Genomic DNA, 17,403 nt, shown 5'->3' with positions numbered 1-17,403 from the left:
GTCTAGTTGGGATGATAAATTATATGATTTCTCTATTTCTAGAAAGAATGCAATGGCACAGAATAAAGAGAACAAACCCAGGAAAGCTAGGTTTGGATCCTGTCTGTACCAGTCCCCATAGGGTGGCCTTGGGCAAGTTGCCCCACCTTAGATTCCTCATCTGTGAACTGAGAATGATGCTTCTGCTCGCCCTCCCTCCCTAGTCAGTTTTCTGTGAGATACCAGTTATGCCGCAGATGCAAATGAACTTTGTAAAGAGAAAAGCACTAACTAGCAAGAGTTAGGGATCATTCCCATCTTTAAACTAACATTGTTTTACACTTGAATTGACTGTGGCTTGGGAAAACTAGCATCAGAATATAGGTCATGTGAGCTTTTCAACTTGTCTTCTCCAAGGCTGGAGAGGCCCATAGCCTGCTTCTGCCAAGGAAGTAACTAGCAAACACGTCTGCTTGAGTTTCCACCTCCATAATTCCATCAGGGAAGAGAACATGACGTTAAAAGTAGAACCATAAGCCAGTGGTTTGCTTTAAAATGAATTAATGAGTTGGGCACCGTGGCTCATGCTTGTATTCCCAGCTATTCAGGAGGCTGAGGCCGGAGGATCACTTGAGCCCAGGAGTTTAAGGCTACAATGAGCTGTGATCACACCACTGCACTCCAGCCTGGATTACAGAGCGAGACCCTGTCTCTAAAAAAATAAAATGCATTAATGTAAGAATTATCCAATAAGGATTTAACTTACCCTTTTTTTGTATGAGTAGAACTCTTCTGAAAGTTTGACATGAGGATGGGATGGGGTGCAAATAGGAGTGGTGCTCCAAACAGAGGTGCTCTTTTGCATAATAATATAGTTTTATTTTTTTCAAAGTTAAAATTGCCTTTGTTCTTATTATAAAAGGAATGCACTGCAAAAACTGCCAATATTTCAGAGAAGTCTAAACAAGTAAAATAAGAAAATAAGTATTTCCATGTAAAACTTTCCAATCTTTTTTCTATGTGTATGTGTTTGTCTGTGTGTTGTACATATGTATCCACATGCATATATTTTATATTTTTAAAATAAAAGTGGAATCTTATAGACATTGCTTTGAAACATGCTTTTTTTCATCTAAAATTATCATGGATACATTTTAGTAAATATAGATCTGCATCATCATTTTTATGCATCTCCAGCATTCCATTGAATGGATGTGCCAATAATTTATTTAACCAGTGCCTGATTGCTTGTAATTTAGGTTGTCTAGGGGCACAGTATCTACCCCTTTTGCTGTAATTTTTAGAAACCAATATAAGATATCTACACACACACAAACTTGACACACTTTTTGCAATTTCATATATTAATGTTTGTCTTTGTTTGCATTTAAGTGGAAAGATCCATGACAGTTAAAGTGTACACTAGGAGGAGCTATAAATAATAAGGCACAGGGGCTGGCCGCAGTGGCTAACACCTATAATCCCAGCACTTTGGGAGACGAAGGCAGGCAGATCACTTGAACTCAGGAATTCGAGAGCAGCCTGCACAACATGGTGAAACCCCATCTCTACAAAAAATGCAAAAATTAGGCAGGCACGGTAGTGTGTGCCTGTAGTCGCAGCTACTGGGGAGGCTGGGGTGGGAGGATCACTTGAGCCCAGGAGGTGGAGGTTGCAGTGAGCCAAGATGCACCACTACATTGCAGCCTGGGTGATAGAGCCAGACCCTATCTCAAAAATAATAATAATAATAATAATAATATAATAATAATAATAATAATAGAGCAAAGGCAGCTCAGGGTGGAAAGCCAAGGTATGACATCGTTGCAAACTGCCTGAGGCAGTAAATTACTTTAGGAATAACCTCCTCATACACAGGGGCTCAGATATGGTCATTCATGGAGCAACATTGCTGCCAGGAGACCTTGTCTTTTTTTTTTTTTTTTTTTTTTTTTTGAGACAGAGTCTTGCCCTGTCACCCAGGCTGGAGTGCAGTGGTGCAATTTCAGCTCACTGCAACCTCTGCCTCCCAGGTTCAAGCAATTCTCCTGCCTCAGCCTCCTAAGTAGCTGGGACAACAGGAGCATGCCACCACACCTGGCTAATTTTTGTATTTTTAGTAGAGATGGGGTTTCACCATGTTGGCCAGGCTGGTATCGAACTCCTGGCCTCAGGTGATCCGCCTGCCTTGGCCTCCCAAAGTGTTGGGATTACAGACATGAGCCACCGCGCCCAGCCCCCCTTGTCATTTTCCAGCGCTACCAGCCCCAGTCATTGGAATATTCCTTTCACAAAAGAAAACATCGTGTGCACATGCAGGTGTTTATAGGTAGTGCATTCCATAATATCTCAGTATCATGAGCTCTGCCATTGAGTGAAGCTGCATGGGAACCCAGCCAGGAGCTCAGAGCACCTCGGAGGGGCTCTGAGTTGCTGCTCCTCAGCTCCACGCCATGGTCCAGGGCACCTTCAGGCTGTCATGAGAAACAGTTTACTCTCAGTTTATACATAATACCAGCAAGCTTGATGGTCTGATTTCCAAGTTCAGGAAATTAGAACTCTAAGGAGGATTGTGGGGGCAGGCCTTCACATAAAAAGAAGTGACACCAGACTGCAGGAAAATACAGGTAAAAGCCAGAAAGCGGGGAAGCTGAAAGTCCTTGCATTCTTTCTCAGTGTTTGCAAACCATAGGCACCACCCATGATGATGGGGCAATCATCATGGTTTAGTGAATCCTGACCCAACATTTTAAACAACGGAAGACAAGAGATCACAGTGCTTTTTAGGTAGTGAAGATAAGTATTATCTTTGGGAACTTGTGTCTCATCTACATATCTGCAATACTAGGTTGCACTGTAAAATTCATTTCTTAAGGTAAATTAGGGTCAAAAAGTTTGACAGCTGCAGTCGTAGGCTCTAAAGTCATAATTTTATAGCAATTAATGCCTGTAACAGTGACTTTGAGTTATCAAAAAGGGATCAAGTAACATTCAAAGTATACCACTTAAGAAATCAAAATACAGTGGAATGGCCGAGCATGGTGGCTCATGCCTGTAATTCCAGCACTTTGGGAGGCTGAGGCAGGCAGATCACCTGAGGTCGGGAGTTTGAGACCAGCCTGGCCAACATGGCAAAATCCTGCCTCTACTAAAAATACAAAATTAGCTGGGCGTGATGGTGCATGCCTGTAATCCCAGCTAGTTGGGAGGCTGAGGAAGGAGAATCACTTGAACCTGGGAGGCAGAGATAGCAGTGAGCCGAGATTGCACAACTGTGCTCCAACCTGGGTGACAGAGCAAGGCTCCACCCCCCCCCAAAAAAAAAAAAAAAAAAGTACAGTGGAATGAAGATCTTTTGGAAAGAGCCCTGTTCCACTGTGGCTACAATCTTTTTAAAGATTTGGCATTATTAATTTTAAATGGAAAGCCTTTCTACCTTCTCCCTAACTTGAACCACAAACAACTTTTTAGAAACACCAAATTTGATGCATATTTAATATAAAGATATTCACTTTCCAGATATGCCTAGTAAGGTATACATATATCTTTTTAATTCAGATTAAGAGAGACTTCATTTGTTCATGCAAAACACGTATTTAAAACACATAGCAAAGTTTCTATGCTCTGGCTAGCCTGCAAAGATAGCTGAGACTCAGAACCTGCCCTCAGGGAACTTCAGTCCAGTGGTCTGGATTCCAGTCAACCCACATCTAAGATCTTTATCATAAAGTCATCTTTCAAACTGTAATGCAGTACTGGCTAAGGCTGGCTGACACTGATACTCACTCTCCCCCAAAATCTGGTGTATGGCCAAGCACGGTGGCTCACGCCTTTAATCTCAGCACTTTGGGAGGCCGAGGCAGGCAGGTCACTTGACCCCAGGAGACGAGCATGAGCGGCATGGCAAAACTCCATCTCTACAAAAAATAAAAAATTAGCTAGGCATGGTGGTGCATGCCTGTGGTCCCAGCTACTCAGGAGGCTGAAGTGGGAGGATCACTTGAGCCCAGAAGGTCAAGGCTGCAGTGAGCAATGGTCACACCACAGCACTCTAGCCTGGGTGACAGAGCAAGACCCTGTCTCAAAAAATTTATTTTTAAAAAAGAAAAATCTAGCATATGTGGCCCCATCGATGCAAAACTGTCATTGTGACATCAGTTACAATGTCTTGGTTTGTGGGTCCACATCACAAAGGATTAAGCCAAAATCTAGTTGCAGGTATGATCAGGCAAGACTGGCTTAGTCCCTGTGAATCCAGGTAACAGGGCACAAGTGAGGCGTGTTGAGCTGAGTGCGGACACGACTGGGAAGTCTGCATGGCAATGTCAGGCACTAGAGCCCAAGCATTGAAGCCAAGCCTGCAACCAGTAGCCCCCACAGCTACCAACATGCTTTCCTTGCCTCTGTATCTCCCCAAAGCTCAGTCTCCATCCTGTGTTGGCTCCATCCTCTTTTTGGCCAGCTTTCCACATGTCCAGACCATGTATAAAGACCGTGCTGGTCCCTGCCCAGCTTCCTCCTCCACATGTGGAGTCAGGCGGCTGCCTTCGCTCGGAGGAGTATAAACATCCAGGGCATGGGCACAGGGCCCCAGCTGTTGCAGGAAGTCAGGGACCCCAAACAGAGGGACAGGCTGAAGCCATGACAGAAGAACGTGGATTGTGAAGATTTTATGGACATTTATTACTTCCCCTAATTAATACTTTTGTAATTTCTTATGCCTGTCTTTACTGCAATCTCTAAACATAAGTTGTGAAGATTTCATGGACACTTATCACTTCCCCAATCAATACCCTTGTGATTTCCTATGCCTGTCTTTGCTTTAATCTCTTAATCCTGTCAGCCGAGAAGGATGTATATCACCTTAGGACCCTGTAATAATTGCATTAACTGCACAAATTATACAGCATGTGTGTTTGAGCAATATGAAATGTGGGCACCTTGAAAAAAGAACAGGATAACAGCAATTGTTCAGGGAATAAGAGAGATAACCTTAAACTCTGACCGCAGGTGAGCCGGGCGGAACAGAGCCATATCTATCTTCTTTCAAAAGCAAATGGGAGAAATATCGCTGAATTCTTTTTCTCAGCATGGAACGTTCCTGAGAAAGAGAACGTGCACCTAGGAGGGTAGGTCTCTGAACTGGCCCCCCCGGGGCATACCTGTCTCTTATGGTCGAGATTGCAGCAGTGAGATAGACTCCAGTCTCCCATAGCGCTCCCAGGCTTATTAGGAAGAGGAAATTCCCACCTAATAAATTTTGGTCAGACCGGTTGATCTCAAAACCCTGTCTCCTGATAAGATGTTATCAATGACAATAGTGCCCGAAACTTCATTAGCAATTTTAATTTTGCCTCCGTCCTGTGGTCCTGTGATCTCGCCCTGCCTCCACTTGTCTTGTGATATTCTATTACCCTGTTAAGTACTTGATGTCTGTCACCCACACCTATTCTGCACAGTCCCTCCCCTTTTGAAAATCCCTAATAAAAACTTGCTGGTTTTTGTGGCGTGTGGGGCATCACGGATCCTACCAACGTGTGATGTCTCCCCCGGACGCCCAGCTTTAAAATTTCTCTCTTTTGTACTCTGTCCTTTTATTTCTCAAGCTGGCTGACACTTAGGAAAATAGAAAAGAACCTACGTGATTTTCGGGGCAGGTCCCCCATTACCCAGCTTCATCCTCCATGGGGTGGATGTACTGAGCTCTCCAGCATTTTCCAAACTCCCTCCTCTGTCTGCATTAGCAAAACAGCATTTGTCTGGTTTGTGGTGGAACTGCTTTGGTTAAGCATGCCAGTACTAATTACAACAGATTCCTGCTAATATTCCACATCTCTCCATTAGCGCATTTTAATGTGATATTACAAGTTCAGTGGCTAGGCCTCATGGACTTTCAGAAGTTCTGATTTTAAATAGCCTACCCTATCTTTCCTTATTATGCCAATGCTTGTCAAATCATGTGTCCTTCTTTTTTGGCTTAAAAAATGTGGGGGTGGGTGGGTGGGGCTCTATGATCAGAGAAGTCACATGTTACGTGGAAATATTCTCCTCACTTTATATCTTGCAAGCGAACGAGTTTCCGTGCCAAGACTGTTCTGATTCACCTAGCACCCATATTCTTTCAGGCAGCATGGATGCAAATGTCCTCTGGTTACCAAAACCACCTAAAGAAACCCCCTTGAGAGTGAGTATTCACTAGCAGTGGGAAGCACTACATATACCTCCCACCAAGCTGCAGAGCATTTCCAGTCAACAGGAGCACATAGATTTCATTAGTCTTCATGACCTTCATAACAGTCAACGTGAAGTCCACCTTGACACCCAACTTCCCTGACCTTCGGGTGTATGTTTTCTTGTGTTGTACTTTCAGGGAGAAAGAAGTGTGACAGGCAGATTTATAAGGGGGTGGCAGAACGTTCTGTAACTTCCTAACCATCAGCTCCTGACAGGCTCCCCTCTGCATTCTACATTCAACATCTTTGATCTTGGACCCCCAAGCCTTCACTTCCTGACAAACACCTCCATTCATCCCTACCTGCAAACCTCCTGGCCATCTGCAGTAACCCACCACCCTGTCCCTCAGAGTAAATGCCCAACGCCTGCAGTGAACCTGTTCAGCCTGTATCACATAAAAGTAGTATCAGGCCAGATTAAGCTGTGCGTGTGTCCATTTGGCATGGGCAAAGGAACATGACAGTGGAAACCTACATTTGGTCCAATATTTTCAGTGACCTCTGTTGCAAAGAACTCAGCAAAGGCCTAACTTTGAAACACCTTTTAGAGAAGCGATCCCCCAAACCATGTGCTAAGCTAGATCCTCTCTACATGTGCAGTGGTGCACCGTGGACATACAAGCTTCATAATGTACAGCTGTCAGGCCTGCTGGGACATTCCACTTCGCTGCTTCTTAGACTGGTATTTGGTAAGGAACCAGGGGTTGGCATTTAGGTGAACTGATCAAATCAAAGGATGGGGTGCAAACTGGATCAAGACGATTGTTTTCCATTGAAATAGTAGCTCTGGAGTGCAGATGTCTGAAGCTCCCCCCACACTGTGGAAAGGAACCCTTCTGTGTTAGGCACATTCACTGTGAAACACTAGAAAAGCCATGAAGACAGGGAATGTTGAGAAAATTGAGGGCGATGTTGTGCTTTTATTTTATTTAATGTTTATTTATTTTGAGATGGAGTCTTGCTCTGTCACCCAGGCTGGAGTGCAGTGGTGTGATCTCGGCTCACTGCAACCTCCGCCTCCTGGATTCAAGCAATTCTGCTGCCTCAGCCTCCCGAGTAGCTGGGACTACAGGCACCGGCCACCATGCCCGGCTAATTTTTGTATTTTTAGTAGAGATGCAATGGTGTGATCTCGGCTCACTGCAACCTCCGCCTCCCAGATTCAAGCAATTCTCCTGCCTCAGCCTCCTGAGTAGCTGGGACTACAGGCACTGGCCACCACGCCCAACTAATTTTTGTATTTTTTGGAGAGACAGGTTTCAGCATGTTGGCTAGGCTGGTCTCGAACTCCTGACCTCAGGCGATCCACGACCTCAGGCGATCCACCGCCTCAGCCTCCCAAAGTGCTGGGATTACAGGTGTGAGCCACTGTGCCTGGCTGAGGTTGTGCTTTTAGAGTCAAAAAACTCCATTGGCCTTTTTAGTTTTATCATTGTTTTCTCTGGAAGCGCCATAGAGGGAAGCAAGGAGGGCCGGGCCAGGAATTGGAAGACCTAGGGCTGTTTGTGGTTTGCAGTGTGGCCCTGGCCAAATCACATAGCCTCTCCAAATCCCAGTTTACTTGTCTGTGAAAATGGAAATAATAAAGTCTGCCCCTTTTAAGCTGCTTTGTGAATAATGAAGCTGCACACCAGCGTACATTATCGGCCATGAGGCTGAGACCCAGGATTGGACATCAGAAAGCTTTCCTGGGTGTGTAACTTGGGAAAGGCACAGGTTTCTCTGAACCCTGTTTCCCTCCTTCATAATGGGGGTAATAATAGCCGCCCCTCCTACCTCACAGGATCAAATAATGTAATGTGCATGAAAGAGACATAAACTGTGGGGTTTTAACCCACAGAAATCCTGGGGCTACTTTAACGATTGCTGACCCCAAGGACAGGGCTGATTGAAGACTCACTTCTCGGCCAGGTGCGGTGGCTCACGCCTGTACTCCCAGCAGTTTGGGAGGCCAAGGCAGGTGGATTGCCTGAGATCAGGAGATCGAGACCAGCCTGGCCAACATGGTGAAACCATCTCTACTAAAAATACAAAAATTAGCCGGGTGCAGTGGCATGTGCCTGTAGACCCAGATACTGGGGAGGCTGAGGCAGGAGAATCGCTTGAACCCGGGAGGCGGAGGTTGCAGTGAGCCAAGATGGCACCACTGCACTCCAGCCTGGGCAACAGAGCGAGACTCTGCCTTAAAAAAAAAAAAAAAAAAAAAAAAAGGCTCACTTCTCCCTCAGGACCTGAAACTTCTCTCTTGCTGCATCCCTTCCACCCTCCTCCTTTCCCCACCCCAGACTTCTTGCTCCCAACTTCTTCCTCCCCTGCTCCTTCCTTGGTCTTGGATGTGCTAAGTTGCCTTTGCTCTTCTCCTGTGATGTATCAGGCAACTGCTGCATTTCACTCCAGGGTGGCTCCATTTCAGATCCCAGTGAAACAATTTCTATATATAGTTGGTAATAAAATGTGGGTTACTTTGAGAGGAAAGAGAAAGCCACTATGTGGGTTCCTGTTCACCACCATGGCGCTGGTGGCCCCGAAACCAGAAGAGCAACCTTTGCTCTCCAAAACAAAGGTGAAGCTGGCCCACAGTCACAGTGGCTTTTCCAAACAGCCTGTTTCTACTTACTCATTACTTTCCCCAAAACCTGTGGAGTGGGAAGGGGGTGACATTTTATTCTTCAAATTAGATGGATGGATGGATGGATGGATGGATGGATGGATGGATGGATGGGGCATTAGATTTAAGTCCACCCAGCAATTTAAAATTTCTCACTCGGTCAGACACAGTAGCTCAAGCCTGTAACCCCAGCACTTTGGAGGCCCAAGCGGGAGGACTGCCTGAGGCCAGGAGTTCAGGACTAGCCTGGGCAACATAGTGAGATTCTGTCTCTATAAAAACGTTAAAAATTAGCCAGGCATGGTGGCAGACACATATAGTCCCAGCTACTTGGGAGGCTGAGGCAGAAGGATTCCTTGAGCCCAGGAGTTCAAGGCTGCAGTGAGCTATGATGGCACCACTGCACTCCAGCCTGGGCAAGAGAGAAACCTTGTCTTTATTTAAAACAAAAACAAAAAAAATTTCTCACTCTTACGTCCACACCCAGGTTCTCTTGGAATTGTTTTCTGAACTACTCAGGTAACTAAAATTTTATTTGGTTAATTCTCTTGGTCCTACAGTGAGATACTGCTTGATGCACTCTGGGAAAAATGAAAAAGCCTGTTAAAATAAGCAATTTAAGAAGTGTTTCTGCTGGGCATGACGGCTCATGCTTGTAATCCCAGTGCTTTGGAAGGCCAAAGCAGGAGGATCGCTTGAGGCCAGGAGTTTGAGACCAGCCTGGTGGCAAGACTCCGTGTCTACAAAAGATTTAAAAATTAGCCAAGTGCAGTGGTGCGGCTCCTTAGGAGGCTGAATCGGGAGGATCGCTTGAGCCCAGGAATTCAAGGATGCAGTGAGCTCTGATGGCACCACTGCACTTCAGTCTGGGTGGCAGAGCAAAAGGTCTCTAAGAAAGAAAGAGCTGGGTGCGGTGGCTCATACCTGTAATCTCAGCACTTTGGGAGGCCGAGACGGGTTGATCGCTTGAGGTCAGGAGTTCGAGACCAGCCTGGCCAACATGGCAAAACTCCGTCTCTACCAAAAATACAAAAACTAGCCAGGCATAGTGGTGCATGCCTGTAATCCCAGCTACTTAGGAGGCTGTGGCAGGAGAATTGCTTGAACCCAGGAGGCAGAGGTTGCAGTGAGCCAAGATAGCGCCATTGCACTCCAGCCTGGGTGACAGAGCCAGACTCCATCTCAAAAAAAGAAGGAAGGAAGGGAGGGAGGGAGGAAGGAAGGAAGGAAGGAAGGAAGGAAGGAAGGAAGGAAGGAAGGAAGGAAAGAAATTCATCCAGCATGTCCCTTTCTTCTCCTATGGGATTTACCAACTGACAAATTCTCGTGCTCCTGCCATCACCCCCACATGTGCAGCAAAGCCTCCACATTTGCAAAATCTAAGTCAATCTCTAAAAGATGCTTCGAGGAAGCACCCAGTTCCTTCTGGTAATAACCGCAGTGTGTCATGTGACACCTCCCCCTCCCCCAACCAGTTCTCTCTGAAAACTACCCACCCACCCCACCAATAAAGTAGCATGACGTCTGTCCTTCAGCTGCCAATATCTACATTTCCTTCAAGGTGGTAATCTTTTGCTTTTGTAATTTAAGTTCTTTTTTATTCGTAATTGTTACCCAATTGCTTTGGGGCTTGCATAAACAGTTAACAAAAACACCCGCACGAGGCAGCCGGTTCGCTTTCTGTGCTTGTTGTTCTTGGCACTGGGTCAGTTCTATGAACTTCTGGTGTCCAACTGGTAGGACCTGAAACTCCGTGTTTAACAAGTGCCTGTAGTCAAAACAGTTGGCGTGTGCAAGCGCGGATAGCTGGTATTGACTGCAGCTGGTCAGCCGTCGGGCTGTGCACCGTGCAGAATACCGTATCACGTTGCTCTGTTTGGGGCTGGGCTTTTGTTGTTGTTTAGTCGTTGCGATTTTTTTTCCTCCTTTTTCTTTCTCTCTCTCTCTTTTTTTTCTTTTTTTTTTTACTGACATCCGTGCTAATGTGGATCGCTTCAGGTTCCAAAAGTACAACATGTTTACAGTCGTCGTAGCATCAGATTAAGTTGGCAGCCTGAGTCTCTCTGTAAGTGGTTTTAGTTTACATTTCTTCTTCTAGCAGGATGTTTTGCATAATTTTGCTGATCCTAGGTTATTTATAGACTTTTTTTTTGAAGAAACGGGGATGCATAAGAGTTTCTGTTCCAACTGTGGAAAGTGAAATTTGTTTCTCCACTTAGAGAAACGGCGGTGTATGTGCAGCAGAGGGTTATTTTAGCTCTTGATGATTAATTTCTTAGGGGTCACTTGATAACGTTCCCGAGAGTCCTAGGACGTGTTGTTTTCCTTTAGTCGTTCACAAACGGAGTAAAATGAAAGTAATGATGCCATTTCCTCTGGGGCGCTCCTCGAGGGTGGATGCAGTGATTGGGTATTGTTTCAAACGTCTGAAATGAGTTTACAGTGGTTGTTTTGTCAAACTCCTGGGAGCAGTGGCATTTGGTGACCCAAAACATGCCCAAGGGCTGGTCTGCAGGACTCAGAGTCACGGGGGAGGGGGACGGAGGAAGAACAGACACAGGGAAGTTACTGGACCTTAGTTTGTCCCCACCTAAATGACAGTGATATGCAGACATTTATAACATTTTTAAAAGGATGATTGACTGCAAGATGGCATATGGGCTCATGCTTTATCTGTGTGATTTTCTGGCCTGGTGGTAGCATCTTTGGGGGCCCGTGTGCATGTTTGAGTAAGAACTAAAGCTTAGCGAAAACACTAAGCCGGAATTAGCACTCTATAAAAGGGTTTCCCGTAATATTTACTAGAACAGTTGGCTAAAAATTGCCGTGCTTGGCCCACTGAATGGCTGTGTAATTAAATCAGCCCTTGATATCGTACCTTGAGCACCTCCCATCTCTGAGTCTGCCGCTCCTGGAATTTGCATGAGTAAGTAGCGCGTTCATCAGCATAATGAATGTGGAGTCCCAGTCTAATGGTCCGGGAGAACCTTGTAAATGAGACACTTCATTGTGCCTCGGGTTAAATATTTTAAACTAAACAAATCGAAAAAGAAGGAGAAGATGACAAACATCATTTAGGCCTCACGGAAGGCCTTCTGAGGGGCGGGTCTGCTTAGATCCGGGACCTTGAGTCCCACACAGATGGGTCCAACCCCACCCCCAGCATCACATGAATGAGAACGGACAGTGAAAATGGAAATTTCCAAGGTGGTAAATGTGACCATTAGGATGAGGCTTGACATAGTTCTAACTGCTGAGTGCTGCCAAGAGAGGCTTTCTTTTCTCCTCCATGTTTCTCTCATTCATATGAATGCTTTTTTTTGCTGGGCGCGGTGGCTCATGCCTGTAATCCCAGCACTTTGGGAGGCTGAGGCGGGTGGATCACCTGAGGTCGGGAGTTCGAGACCAGCCTGACCAACATGGAGAAACCCCGTCTCTACGAAAAATACAAAAATTAGCCGGGCATGGTGGCACATGCCTGTAATCCCAGCTACTCGGGAGGCTGAGGCAGGAGAATTGTTTGAACCCAGGAGGCGGAGGTTGCTGTGAGCCGAGAGCGCGCCATTGCACTCCAGCCTGGGCAACAAGAGCGAAACTCCGTCTCAAAAATAAAAAAAGAAGGGCCTTGTCTCCTTTAACCTTGCAGAGAATAATGATGAGGATTCCTTGCTTTAGGCCTTTGATGTTTAGAGTGTGTCCTGTGCTCTCTCACACTGGCCCCACTGAGCTGGTGGGGGCCAAGTCCAGCCCTTTGGTCCTAGTAGGAAAAGCCTGGCTTTGGGGCCTGGCTCATACAGGGGAGCTGAGAAGCTAAAACTCGGGCTCGGACATGATCCATCGGACCTTCGCCTCCTCATGCCCCCATTTGCTCTGGGCTAACTGGCTATGACACGATGCTAAGGAACTCTTTGTTCTAATTTGATTCAAATCTGCCCGTGTGTGTGGGGCCTCTGTTCCACTTCCCCGTGCCTCCTCCGTATGTCTGGTTGGGACCGGGAGGACTTTAGGCCCACCTTCGTAAGGTGTCAAGCTTGAGGTGTGTGTTGGTTTGTATGCATCTCAGCTAGGAATGATTATGGGGGCTGCCCCCAGCTGTGTCAATCACCCCCACAGCCCAAGTGAATGGAAAGATGTGAAGAGAACCTATAGGCCTTTATGTTGGAGCTGGGAGGAGTGGCAGTAAATACTGAAAGGCTTTTGCATTTGAATGAGCTAAACCCTCCCACTCTGCCATCCTTGGGAAAGTAAAGGCCTTTCAGCTCTGTCTCCTAGAGCACGTTGCCCCTCCCAGGCCCTCCAGACATTGGCCTGCCAATATCTTAGAAACACCCTCCTTCCTCACTTTGATTCTTCCCTCCACCCCAGCCCCAGTGACATAGCTGCTGTTTAAACGTAATTGATCCGGGGCAGCCGGGCACCTTAGCAGCAGTGAGCATTTGTGAGCCCACTCCTTCTCTCTTGGCCCCAGGGGAGTGGTTCTGTCCACCCTACACTCCGGGAAGACCAAGGCACCCAGGCAGAACCTAGAGACCAGTGAATTCCCAGCCAAAGGCAGCACTGAGCCAGATGGTCTGTGTAATTTCGTCAAACCTTTGGGAGTCTGCTAACAGCGACCTCACTTTGCCATAGTCCATTCACCCCCAAGGTCTTGTCTTTTCTGGAACAACAGCCATGACATATACATTAATTAGAACCAGTAATCAGATTACTTTTTGGGTAAGAGGTGAAACAAGAAAGTAAGCTGATAAAAGGAGTTGATCACTCCCAGACTATGACCTGGAGTCATACATTTTCAGACCAGCTACTCACACCTGCTCCGTGTACTTGTAGACTACCTCAGCTTCAGGACTTCAGGGCAGGCAGACTGCCAGTTATCAGGGTTTAGGAGATTTGTCCCACCTTGACCTTGCTGTTACTGACCATGGGTTCTTGGGCTTTTGGTGCAATAGAAATTGATATGAGGCCAAAAGAGTCTTCCCAGACAAGGCTTCATTGGAGCTTACGCCCAGGCATAAGGTAGAGAGAGAGAGAATTCCCTGACTGACCCTCTGAAAACAGCCGATTGGGATTTTTTTTTTTTTTTAATTGACACAGGGTCTTGCTCTGTGTTGCCCAGGCTAGAGTGCAGTGGCACGATCACGGCTCACTGCAGCCTCTACCTCCTGGACCCAGGTGATCCTCCCACCTCACCCTCCCAAGTAGCTGGGGCTACAGGCATGTGCCACCATGCCCAGCTAAGTTATGTATTTTTAGTAGAGATGGGGTTTCCTCCATGTTGCCCAGGCTGGTCTCAAACTCCTGAGGTCAAGCCATCCACCCGCCTCAGCCTCCCAAAGTGCTGGGATTACAGGCATGAACCACCGCGTCCATCCCCAGTTGGGATTTTTTTATTAGGCGAAGTACAGGAATTGATATCAGGGTAGGGTATGCAGGCTGGGCTGGGCAACGCATGTGAGGGTTAGGGTATGCAAGTCAGTGTATCTGGTTGTGATGATTATCTTGAGTCATGGGCCACCTGGTGGTCTAGCCGGCAACGACAAGGCTATAAATCAGTTGTTCAGCATTCCTTCCTGAGGTGGGACACTCCGCAACCTTGGTTCCATATTTTGGATCTCTTCAGTCCAGTTCCTGGAATTCTTTAAGTAAAAAGCATGGTTAAACATTATGAGAGCACCGAAGAACAATATAGAATGGCTCTTTTCTTTGTATGACTAAAGCCTTGGGGTGAGTGGGTATGGTGTCAGTGAGGTAGTGGTGTGGGTCTCATGGTCAGTGGGAATGCATGAAAGAATGCTCTCGTGCGGGTAGCTGAAGCCAGGCCGCATTCCTGCTCTGTCACACTGCTCTGAAACACAGCCCAAGGAGGAGGATGCATCCGAGCTGCACCTAGGCCTCTGCCTCCATCCTATACTTTTTCTCCCTGATCTGGTGAACTTGCATGGTTTTTAGGTACTGGTCTTGGTATGATAGGGCTGTCATAACAAAATGAAACAGCCTGGGTGGCTTCAACAACCAAAGTTTATTTTCTCACGATTCTGGAAGCTGGAGGTCCAAGATTAAGGTGCCGGCAAGTTTGGTTTCTCCTGAGGCCTCTTCTTGGCTTGCAGATGGCTGCCCTCTTGCCGCCTCTTCATGTGATCCACCCTCTGGACTTGTGCCATTGTCGTCCCTTCCTTTTCTTAAGGACACCTATCCTATTGGATTAGGGCCCCATCCTAATGGCCTCATTTTAACTTAGTCACCTCTTCAAAGACTTTCTCTCCAAATGTGCTTATATTCTCGGGTACTAGGGATTAAGACATCAACATATGAAGTCTGAAGTGGAGAAATTTAACCCATAACACCAATCTGCCAAGCCTGGTCCTGCCTCAGCATCAGAACATTGCAGGAACCTCCATGGGGTACAGATTCATCTGTGAGTTTATTCCCCTCATGCATCAGTTTATAGAACCAGGAGCCATCTCTGTGTGGGTGCATAGTCAAAGGAAATGCAATGAGAGAAAGACAGGAATATGTTTAAAAGTCATCAGTGGCTATGAAAGTCTGAATTAGCTTTCATGTGGCTTATGATGATTCTCAGGTGACTGTGGCAGCCCACCTGTCTCGAGAGAGACTCTTATTAGGGGTAGGTTGAGTAAGGGAAGCTTGTGGACCAGTAGGCTCCAGAAACTATGTCAGGAATTGTTACCTTCCCTTCTGGGCCCCTTCACTCCCACCTCCTTTCTGGGCCAACTCCCTGATCTGTTAATAGATTCATTGGCATAAACCTCTCAGTGTCTTGCCAACAATTACATATAGATACAGACGGTGCCTGACTTACAATGGTTTGACTTATGATTTTTTGGTTTCAAGATGGTACAGAAGTGACATGCATTCCATAGAAACTGTACTTTAAGTACCCATGTAACCATTCTGTTTTTCATTTTCAATATGATATGCAATACATTACATGAGATATTCAACACTTTATTATAAAATAGGCTTCGTGTTAGGGGATTCTGCCCGACTGTAGGTTATGTTCTGAGCACATTTAAGATAGGGTAGGCTAAGGCTATGAAGTTCAGTAGGTTATTGTATTAAATGGGTGGGTTTTGTTTGTTTGTTTGTTTTGAGATGGACTTTCACTCTCATCACCCAGGCTGGAGTGCAATGACACAATCTTGGCTCACTGCAACCTCCATCTCCTGGGTTCAAGGGATTCTCCTGCCTCAGCCTCCCAAGTAGCTAGGATTACAGGCGCCCACCACCACACTCTGCTGATTTTTGTATTTTTAGTAGAGATGGGGTTTCACCATGTTGGCCAGGCTGGTCTTGAACTCCTGACCTCAGGTGATCCACCCGCCTCAGCTTCCCAAAGTGCTGGGATTACAGGCATGAGCCACTGTGACTGGCCCTTAAATGCATTTTTGACTTACGATATTTTCAATTTATGATGGGTTTATCCAGATATAATCCCATTGTAAGTCAGAGAGCATCTGTGTGTGTGTGTTTTTTTTAATCTGCCCTTAGTGTTCATTCCCCCTGGAAGTTGGGAAACTAACCTTAGATGGACGAGGAGAGGAAAATTCATTTATGTTAGTTATTGATCTTAATGCTGCTCTCTTCTCAGAGGCATGTGGTTGGCCATGCCACTTCCTCTCCTTCTTCCCCTGCTGTGGGATATCCTTGATCCTGAGATTCTAAAGGCCAACAGGTGGCCTCTGACCATGCTTTGCAAAATGTTTCCAAGATTAGTTTTTAGTGAAGACCATTTATTCCCTGAAGACACCAACATCCTCAGCTGGAGTGAGAACAGGGTTTCTGAGATCCTGTCCTGAGAATGTCAGAGCCTAAAGCCTAGTTGTTCTTAGAAACCACCATCCAGGATGGAAGCTCAGGGATTGACTGGGGTCAAGCCATAGGGGAGCTAAAAGCAACTCTCACGGCCCTTCATCACCTGCCGGTTCCTGCTGCTGATACTCAGGTTCTGGTCTCAACAAGGGGACCATGGAGAGAAAGTGTGTTCCCACAGGCTGAGGGGCCCCTCTGCGAATATGGTAGGAAGACCCACTCCTTTTTCTTTATAAGCCAGCTTTGGCTCTGGTCTGAGATGAGAGAGGAGATGATTGCTACCAGGAGAGGAGATCAGGAATCTCATTATCAAAGTAATCCAGCTGCTGTGTGCTGAAAGACCTGTTCCTCCTGTCAGCCTGAGTACATCTATAGGTTCCTCCTTGGCTTCACAGGGAGGTCTCTGCCAATGGAAATGGTATCTTGACTTATTTATAACAGTAATCAGCATACTATTCTTTTATGTTTGCATAGTCTGACTCAACTTTGAAACCTCTTTTACATGCCTGATGTCATTGACTCTTCGCTATAGCGCTGGAGAGGGGAGGTACTGCTAACCTCAGAGCATAGACATTCTGGAAGGAGAGCCGGGATTTGGACTCCAGCTCTTGGATGTCAGTGCTCCTTCTATAGATTACAGCTTTCTAATGTCTGTATGTGGTTGCCAATAAGGAAGGTAGTTTGTCTGGGAATTGGAAAACTATTTATTATTATTATTATTATTATTATTATTAATCTCTTCTCTGTACTAAA

General features: G+C 46.2%; 1 protein-coding gene across 20 annotated transcripts in view; it reads left to right on the top strand.

The window, feature by feature from the left end:
- The window catches only part of ATXN7L1 (ataxin 7 like 1), a 267,713-nt gene that overhangs the window by 170,101 nt on the left and 80,209 nt on the right, over positions 1 to 17,403 (top strand). Inside the window, exon 1 of one of the 20 annotated variants that reach the window (XM_009453952.5) lies at positions 10,061 to 10,885. The exons of the other annotated variants lie outside the window; for them this stretch is intronic. The gene's annotated coding sequence lies outside the window, so the exon portion shown is untranslated. Of the gene's footprint in view, positions 1 to 10,060; positions 10,886 to 17,403 lie in introns of those variants that run through there. 20 annotated transcript variants of the gene reach the window in all.

The sequence above is a fragment of the Pan troglodytes genome, chromosome 6 (genome assembly GCF_028858775.2).
Source record: "Pan troglodytes isolate AG18354 chromosome 6, NHGRI_mPanTro3-v2.0_pri, whole genome shotgun sequence".
Classification (NCBI taxonomy): Eukaryota; Metazoa; Chordata; class Mammalia; order Primates; family Hominidae; genus Pan; species Pan troglodytes.
Note: the sequence above shows the minus strand (reverse complement) of the source record. Positions and strands in the feature narration are given on the sequence as shown.